This window comes from Bidens hawaiensis, unplaced genomic scaffold (genome assembly GCF_021521415.1).
Source record: "Bidens hawaiensis isolate Kalapana, Puna unplaced genomic scaffold, B.hawaiensis_p1.1 tig00055047_1, whole genome shotgun sequence".
Classification (NCBI taxonomy): domain Eukaryota; kingdom Viridiplantae; phylum Streptophyta; class Magnoliopsida; order Asterales; family Asteraceae; genus Bidens; species Bidens hawaiensis.
This window is the reverse complement of record NW_027499939.1, coordinates 10,339-20,676: the sequence shown is the minus strand read 5'-3', so window position 1 is coordinate 20,676 and position 10,338 is coordinate 10,339.

Here is a 10,338-nt window from a genome sequence, read left to right as displayed (position 1 = left end):
AGTCCCGAATCTGGATCACTACAATATGATATCAACCAAACGAGTATTGGTGCGGAATACCAACACTCTGTGATTCAAGAACACAAATAAGAACAAGTGAAATAACACGAAGTTGCTTCAAAACACACGTATATTATTGAATACGTCCGGTGCTTAAGCACTTACAATACTTGATAATAATACTAGGAATGAACAACTCTCTAATTTTTCTCACTCTCTGCTAATATAAACAACCAAACTAGTAGCCTTAAACCCTATACATGTATTCTCTATATATAGGGAAGCTAACAATCAGGCCCAAAGTAAAGCCCAAGCCCACCGAGATCCCTTAGTGATCTCGGTTTACATACATAGCCCAACACTAAACCCAATAAACATATAACTAAGTACAAACCACCAAATATGGACCCAACAATCTCCCCCTTGGTTTGTAGCTTCGTTCTTGTTTATTTCACTTCAAACTAGCCCAACCGAAATCCATAAGGATTTCGGTATTACACCAATGTAATTCTTCAACACGTCCTCGTTTACATCACTTTAGTCTTGATCATGTTGTGGCCTTTTGATATGCGTCAGTCTAATCAAATTATGACCCAACAATCTTGCCCTTAGACTGATGCTTTCAAGATCTTCAGAATCTTTACTTGAACACAATCAGCAACTTCAGTGATCAACAACTTTAGCATCTGTATCCAATAATCTATCATCTCCCCCTTTGGACAGCATCATCCAATTTGAATCTCAGATACTTCATATGCTTCCGTTGCAAGAATTCAGTCTTGAAAGAACAATCAACTTTGATAGAAAGATCAACCAAAATATTTTTGAAAACAATAAAACAAAAAGGATAGACATATTTTTGTAATTTTTTTTTATTTTCTGAAAAGACTTGAAATGAGATCATACCAGCTAAACCAACTCTAACACAATAACCGATATCAGATTTTATGAGCTGAAAACTTCAAAACGATTTCTTTAACACATTTGTTTCGACAAGAGTAATCAAGAAGTAAAAATAAAATAAATGAAATAAAATAAAACCAAAAACAACAAATAAAACAAATTTAATCACCCGGTCTTCTTGTAATTTAGCTAAAAATTGGGATCAAATTTCAGTTTTTGATAAAAATGCCGCCTGTATGAAAAGATCCGAACATGGAATCATATTTTTTAAGGTGCTTTCACAAAGATTCATGTTCAGCGTTATTATGACATAAAGAAACAGGTTGATAGCAGGTATAACGAACTTAGCATGATTTTCATTGCATCAGTGATATGAATTAGGTTTAGTTCGGCATAAAACTTAGATGGACATCACTCATGGACCAGTGGTTCCTCCTATCTCTTCTCAAAGCGTATTTGGCTTTCCCCAGATCACCCCAATTTGACTCCAACCCCCTAGTGCTTGATCAAAAGATTTTATATTAAAGAAAATTTAAGCTTTAAGGTTGAACGTTGGACTTACTGCCAGTAAACTAACAAGCCTTTCATTCGAGATATGACAGGACTTACTTGTGTGCCCCCATCTCTTTAGTTCTAGTTTGACCCTTTAAGCTTTTGAAATACCAAATTTTTAACAGCACAAATTATATACATACTCATAATAAGTTTTTTTTCATATTTTTTTCATCTTTCCCCCTTTTTTTTTATCTTTTCTTTTTTTTTTAATCTTTTTTATAATAATAAACATAATAACACAATATTTTTGGTGATCAAGACACTAACGGGCTCGTTTATGGCTGGGTAGTTGCTTTTCTGCATATCATTCGGAGAGATGTATCTGGAGACACGCACATGTTTTCAAAATGACTCTCCACATTAAGTTTAGCAATTTTAGTTTATATCACTTTAACTTTTACGCATCATGGAAAGCTACCATACACATCAATGACTGTTCTAGAGCCTTTTAAGCTTAATAACTTCACCCGTTAGGCACACATAAACAATTTATCTATCACTTTCCAAAGGTTGGATCAATTTTCATTTGAAAATATTTTGAAGCTTCTAAAAAGCTGTTAACTGAATAAAGATATCACTTCCCAGAAGACACACATGTTAAGAACTCAGTCACCCCGGTTACTCTTTAGTTTTCAGGCAAATGGCTATCCCGTATGACCACTAGTGGTTAGCAGGACCAAAACACATATGAAAATACGTGTCCTTCCAACTTGGAATTACCGACATAATTTTAAGTGAAATAATTCAAAACACAAAAACACATTACAATCGCCCCAGATGCTTTCAGTCTTTAGATGAATGGCTATCCTGTGAATCTACAAGTAGATCACCGTACCAAACATATACAAGTATATGCTCTTCAAACTTGAGCAGCCGACATAATTTTAAGCAAAAGTGAAGTTTGAAAGACATAGACAAAACTTTTATAAATTAAATTTTTATCTTTAAAACACACACACACACACACACACTCTTTTTGATTTTTTTTAATTTTCTCCCCCTAAATTTGTGCAAAAATTTTAACCGAAAGGAGAACTTTTATGTACAAATTTAACCTCAAAAAGTCTCAATCATCGAAACAGAGAAAATTTTTTAAAATAATATATGAAGAAGTGTGATAGTCGGCCAACTGATGTACTATCATTTCTCATGTACGTTCAAGTCATTTTCATATATTTGGGAAACAAAATACACTATACTTGAAAAACCATACGTGAACATATTTTTGTATTTTTTATAAAAAATTAAAATTTTAAAATCTTTTTGACTGATCAATCTTTCATACCAAAGTGATACGGTTACCTTTTATCTTCAAGACATCATCTTTCCATTTGTTAGAATCTCCCCTAGGAATAAGCTTGTTTTGAGATTCTGCATCCTTGCGAGTTGAATGTCTAGAACAAACCTTTTAGTATGCAACGTATTCCCTGATTTGTTCCTACACACTTAGAGAGCAGATTAAAAACGTGCTATCACCATAAAATTCCCGTCCACGCCACAAATAATCCATTTCATGGTTTAAAGATTTAAAAACAATAGTATTTGCCCTGTCATGTGCCTGGAACAACCCATTTAATAAAAAATAAATTTGTGGTTGTTCCTACACGCTTAGCGGGATCAGTTGGACATAGGAACCCAAGTCATAAATGTCTTGGGGTTCCCTTGAGCATCAACATATGTGACCTCTTGCCAACTCATATATTTCCCATCTTTAACAGAATCATTTGTCATTAAAGATTCTGTTTGCTGAGTTTTAAGTTTCCATGTCTGTCTTGGTTTAATGAAATTTGAAAGAACAGACTTTGGAGTTGAGCAATTCGAATTCGAATTCTTAGAACTCTCAAAACTCTTTGACTTCTGAAAATTTATTTTTCTTTTAACAGTTTCTAAATCATTTGAGTGTAAACCTGTCATATTAACTTTGAATCCTTGAGTATCTGTGACCCGTTGTACAGATACTCGTGGTTTTCTAAAATAAGCATTTTGTTTAACCACTGGATTCGGCTGAAACCTGTTACCTTTCACTTGAGAAGCTTGTCTATTAACAGCACGGTAGTGACACTCCTTTGCCAAATGCCCACCGTTCCCACAGACGAAACACGCCTTCATCCTTCTTCTAAAGTTGTTGAGTCAAAGATTTGACCAAAATGAAGTATATGGAAGATTGGAATCTTCTCAACCTTCTGAGAATTCGCTAAGTATGGATTCGAGCACACCTTAGACCTCCGAGCAAGCTTTTACTTAGCCGGTACGATATTTTGTCTATGTGGAAAGGTTATCTTCAAGAAGTCTTCTTTAGTGGATATCCGAGCAGGGTTTGCAAATTAGTGCATTGCCGGGCAAGGTTCACTAGTTTATGTAGATCCGGGCATAGTTCACTTTTTCAAGCAAGTCTGTTCTTCATAGCCAAGTAAGGTTCACTCCCAAGTAAGCTTTTGGCTAACCAAGTCCATGAAGCCAAGCGATTGGAAGACCGGGCAAGGTATTCATTAATAATAGTGGTCCGAACATGCTTGATGATTTAGATGAATATCATTAAGTAACATCGGGCAAGGTTCAACTCAAGCAAGGAACAATACTCCTGAGTACACTTTGCTAATAAGTTATTTTATAGCAAGGAGTTGAAATGGACCATTGAAGAACAAGGTTGCTTGTAAGGGTTTGTCGGGCAAAGTCTGGCAAAGTCAAGAAGACTGGAGTCTACCTGGTGAGTATTTTACTTGGTAAAATACTCTTCAAGTAAAGTCTACCCGGAAACTGATCCCGGGCACACTTCTATGTTACCAAGTTGTGAAGGATGGCAGAGTACACAGCGTACTCAAAAAATGAAGATTGATGCAAAGCCTACCCGGAAGACTTGTTTTACAGTTAGAATCTTTTCTGATTATGTAATTTGAATATGTATTTACGTTTAGGGTTTCTAGAAGGAATGACAGCTATCCTAGGATGGCAGGCCTATAAATAGAATGTTTTAGGGCACGCCGCCGGAGGAAGACGAATTTTAGCCTTTACACTTTTGGATAAGAAAGAATATTTTCTTGAAAGTGACGGCTGTCCTAGGATACGTACGAAAAAAACCCTCCTTCAAGAAACCCTAAATCGATTATCCAATTTGTATGATAAATGTTATATGAATGGAAATCTTTTGAGTGAATATTGTTTGTGTTGGTTACCTTTTAATATTGATTAAGCAACCGTATGTTTGTTATTGATTCCGCCTTTAACAAAAGGTCATCTTTCTAAATATAGCAACCCGTCATTAACTCTCTTGTCAACACATCTATTTGTGTGAGTTATGACATGATTAAGTAAGATCCAGCTGAAATCAAGGGACCAGACAAGTGGTATCAGAGCCTGTTGCTGCTATTTTGGAAAGATTGTTGCTGATTAAAGATTTGAAGAAGAATCACGTCAGCAGACCACTGTTACATTGAAACGTGACGTCAGCAGCTCTTTTCTTCATTTTTCTTCCAGATCTACAATCATTTGGTGTTTTCTCTTCCTTATTTTAATTAAAGTTTTAATCTTTATATATAAATCTTGTTCTTATCGCATCAGACACCTCAGATCTGAACAATCGGTTTTCAGATCTGATTATTTTGAACTCTGTTTTTATAAAGAAACTACTTTTTGATTTCTCAAAATGTCTGGTTACGAGGAACAAGAAGTCTCTACTAACAAGATTCCTAGACTGTATGGACAGGAAAATTTTACTAAATGGAAGGTCTTGTTTGAAGCAGCCGTTTTCTATAATGATGTTGATATGTGGAACTCCATCAAGAATGGTCCACAAGCGGAAGTTGAAGAAGGTGCAAATCCAGCAGCAACTGCTGCTGTGAGAAAAAGGATGAGGAAAGTAGATGACAAGGCTCTAGCTATGTTGAAGCTAGGTCTGTCTTGGGAAATACTTACCAAGGTTGCACATCATCCCAATGCCAAGACAATGTATGATGCAATACTTGAAATGTTTGAGGGAAATGTTGAACTCAAAAACATCAAGAAGGAGAGATTGAAGCAGCAGCTAGAAAGATTCAAGTATAAAGAAGGAGAAAGGTTGAAATCAATTCTGGAGAGGTTCTTTGCAATTGTGAATGATCTCAGAACCACAGACTATGTCATGACAGATTTTGACCTCAATACCAAGCTGCTCAACTCTATGTCAAAGGAATGGTACACTGCTTGCAAGTTCATCCTTACAAAGCACAACTTCAATGAGCTGAAAGTGGATGATGTAGTGTGCTTTCTTCAAGCTGCTGAAATAGAGATGATAAAGAATGAAATGATTAAGGAGGAAAGACCCTGCTTCAATGTTTCAAATGCATTGATTGCACCTATGGGTAATTTGACTACCAAGAATCAACAGTAGATTCCTATCATTGAAGAACCTGTTGAACTAAATTCTGATACTCCAAAATCATTTGTTGGTGTTAGCACAAGCAATCAAGGAAAACAACAACGATTCAATGTGCAGCTGATTGATGACACTGATTCTGCCTTTATGGAAAGTGGGAATGCTCCTCACACTAGTAGTGGAAATGGGCAAAACAGTGATACACAGGCATTGCTGTCAATGTTCACTGAATCATATAATGCATTTGTTGCAAAGAACTTAATTCACACAAGTGTAGTACAAGATGATCTTGAGCAGATAGATGCTGATGATTTAGAGGACATGGATTTGAAGTGGCAAGCAACTATGTTGGCTCTTAGAAGCAAGAGGCTTTACAACAGGACTGGTAGGTCACTCCTATCAGGACCAAATGAAAGAATTGGTTTTGACAAGTCAAAACCCATTTGCTACAATTGCCAACAGCCTGGTCATTTTGCAAGAGAATGTAACATGCCAAGAAATCTCCAAGTAAACCAATTTCAGAACCAACCAAGAAATCAGCACCCTCAGTATCAACAGCAGCCTCAATATTAGCAGAGACCAAACACCAACAACTTCAACAACAATCCCAACAACAACTATAATCCCAACCTCAACAACTTCCAACCTCAAATGAACAATCATAATCAAGGAATGCCTCAGAATCAAGGTTTTCAGAGAAACAACAACCAAAACCTTCAAAATGTTTCAAACAACACTGTTCCAGCCAATCAAAACCAAATCAGAAATCAAGGAAACGTTGCTGTAACAACACAACATGAAGGTAACTTTGATTGGAGCAATCATGAAGAAGATATTGCAGATGATATCAAGAGGGCAAATGTGGCATTCATGGCTATAATTGAGAAAGAAGCTGGATCATCATCTCAGGTACATTCTGCTCCTACTATTGATTTAACTGAAGTTATCAATGAACTGAAAATGAAAGTAGGCAAGCTGGAAAGTGAGTATTTTAAGAAACAAAGTATCATCAATGCATATGCGGCAAGTGAACTAGTGAGTGAAGAAAGAATGAAAATTTTGGAAGAAGACTGTGTAAACAGTTACAGAGCTCAGAAAAGATTCACCACTGAAATTGATGGGTTGAAGAAAATGATTTTAGAAGAGAAGGTGCTGAACACAAAACTGCAAGCTGATAATGAATTCTTGAAGAACTTGGTCTCCACTGGAAACATCTGTGGAATTTTAAACCAAGTTAAAGAAGAAGACAAGTACAAAGCAGTACCACCACCTTTCAACAACAACTTTATGCCAAGAGTTGATAAAGAGAAAAGAAATGCATATCTACAACAATTCAAAGATGTCTTTCAATACAAAGAAGAACTTGTGGGTTTGTAGAAGAATGTTGAGGTGAGTGAAGAAGGAGAGTTTGTTGTGAAGAAAGATTTGAAAGAAGAAAAGTCAATTGGAGTTCAAGTCTCTGAAGATGACCTTGGGTCTGATGATTTGAACCAAGATGACTTGAGTGATTTAAGTGATCAAATTACTGAAGAGGAAATTAAAGCTGCTGAAAGAGGAAGAAAATACATGAAACCAGAGTCAGTTGATAAACTTCCAAAGTATCCACCAGTCACTCCAAGAATGAAGAAACAGAATGATAAAATTAAAAGAGAACATGTTTCTTTTGACATTTGTGAAAGAAAGAAGATAAGCTACAATGCAGTCAGACCACCAAGCAAGGCTGTATTGGAAAGGATAAAACAAAATAAAAAGAAGATAGTGACTGAAGAATTTGATACAGAAAATTTTATCCCTGTTTATCCAGTCTTTTCTAGTCATGAGGTATTAGATGTTGGAGAAGTGGAAACTTGGAAGAATATGAGAAGAGACAATCAAGGATTAGAGAAATAAGTGATGAAGAACCTATGATTATGGAGAAAGTTGTCTTTGTCAAAAGCAAACTTGAAAGACAAGATATCAAGATTGAGGAGTTTGTGCCATTCTCAATTAACTTTGATAGTTTAAAGAATCAGAAGACTCTAGGAGTCAAGTCACCTAAGCCTAGTGAAAGGTTCAAGAAACCAAAAGAACATGAAATTTTCAAAGGAAAGGTATGGTGTAAGAAGTGTGATGAATATGGTCATCACATAGACTCATGTAATGAAAGATTGAAGTTTCAACCATTTCATGTCCCAGATGGAACAAAGTATGGCCAAGAATTTGTCCTGTACAAACAAAAGTATGATGTATATCTGGGAAAAGGAAAGGTTTGTGGAAATGAAACCATAGACAAAGGTGAAATGAAATCATGAAAGGAGACAAGGATTGAGATGAAAACTGATGTTATAACAAAGAAGCAAGTGACTAAATCAGCAAAGAAATATGTCTCCTAAGAAGCATGAAAATGTGACCAAAAATAACTATCAGCCTTTGAGAATCAAACAAGATACTCAATCTGTCAACTCAGACAGTTCTCAAGGATCATCAAACAGTGAGAAGACAAGAAGAAAAGATGCATATACTAGAAAGAAACCAACATAACTCACTGGTGATGAGAAGTTTCTGCTAAAGCATGGAAATGAACCACAAGGTTTTCTTTGGAAACCTAAAACAGAAACAAAGGTTGAGAAAGTTCCTGATGTGAGAGACTACTGTGAAAAGAAGGACTATGTGATAAAAGAGTGTGCCACGGACTCAATTGAGTACCAGAACTCAACCTCACTAGTCAAAACCCCAAGAGAATGTGGTTATGAAACAAACAATTCAGACAATCTAGAACTCACTCATGAAGATCCTGAACCAACAACACTCACTTCCCAAGCTGTGTCTGAAACTGAATCTGATGAGCTGCAAGTTGATAAGGCTTGCACTTCATCACTCAACGAATCAAATTTTTTCTTATGTGCAGGAACAGTCCACTCCTCTGAATGACATATGGTACATGGATAGTGGTTTTTCTAGGCACATGACTTGTGACAAGAGGTCTCTTGTCAATTATGAAGAAAAGTATGAAGGTCTTGTAGCTTTTGGGAGTGATGAAAATGGTGGAAAGATTATTGGAAAAGGAATCTTAACAAATGGAAAAGTTTCATTTGATAATGTGTTTCATGTTGAAGGTCTTCAGTACAATCTACTGAGTATATCACAAATGTGTGATAATGGATACAAAGTCAATTTTGATGATTCACACTGTTTCATTCTAAAACCTGAGTTTGTGATTCCACCTGAAATGATTATGATGATGGCACCAAGAAATGGCAACTTATATGAACTGAATATGAAAGAAGTTGTTTCAAGAGGAGGTGCATGCTTTGTTTCCAAATCCACTGAAAATGAATCAAAATTGTGGCATAGGAAACTGTGTCATGTGAACTTTAAGAACATGAATAGACTTGTCAAAGGTGAGCATGTCATAGGCTTACCTACAAGAGAGTTCAAATTGGAAGATCATTGTAGTTCATGACAAAAGGGAAAGCAACACAAATCTACTCATAAGCCAAAGCTCATCAACTCAATTGATCAAGTACTTGAACTACTTCACATGGATCTCTTTGGTCCTGTGAGTGTGCCAAGTATAGGGAAGAAAAGATATTGTCTTGTGATCATTGATGACTATTCAAGATATACTTGGGTTTATTTCCTAAGTACCAAGGATGAGACTGCAGAGTTAATTAAAGGTTGTATAACAATGATTGAGAACAAGTTGAACAAGAAAGTTAAAATAATGAGAAGTGACAATGGTACTGAGTTCAAGAATGGAGTTATGCAAGAATTTTGTGCAGAACAGGGAATACTGCAACAACTCTCAGCTCCTAGAACTCCTGAACAAAATGGTGTTGCAGAAAGAAGAAATAGAACTTTGATTGAAGCTGCAAGAACCATGTTAGCTGATGCTAATTTACCTGCCACTTTTTGGGCAGAAGCCATAAATACAGCCTGCTATGTTCAGAACATGGTGCTTGTCAACAAAAGGCATAACAAAACTCCATATGAAATATTTCACAACAGAAAGCCTTATATCAAGTTTTTCAAGCCCTTTGGATGCAAATGTTTTCTTCTGAACACAAGGAACTATTTGAACAAGTTTCAAACAAAATCCCTAGACTGTTTCTTTGTTGAATATTCTACACACTCAAAAGATTACAGAGTATATGTGAAAGACCATTTGAGTGTTATAGAATCATCTGACATCATTTTCAATGAAAATCAATTCAATACAATTGATGGTGCAGCATGGCTGTTTGATCATGAAAAGTTGATAAGGTCATTCAAGATTTATCCTGAAGACTTTGATGACTCATTCTACAAGACCAGTGAATTTGAAGAGTAAAAGAAGAAATCATTGGACTTGGAAGAATTATGGAAGAAGGTTTCCAGAAAAGAAAAGGAGTATACTTTTGTGAAACATTCCCCATGTGACATTGTTGACCAAGTTCAAGAAGATCAAGATAACAATCACAATCCTGAAGTTGATCATACTGAGAACAATCAAGACAATTAAGATGCACAGAATGATCAACTTCAGAATGAGGGAGACACAAGCAACCAAG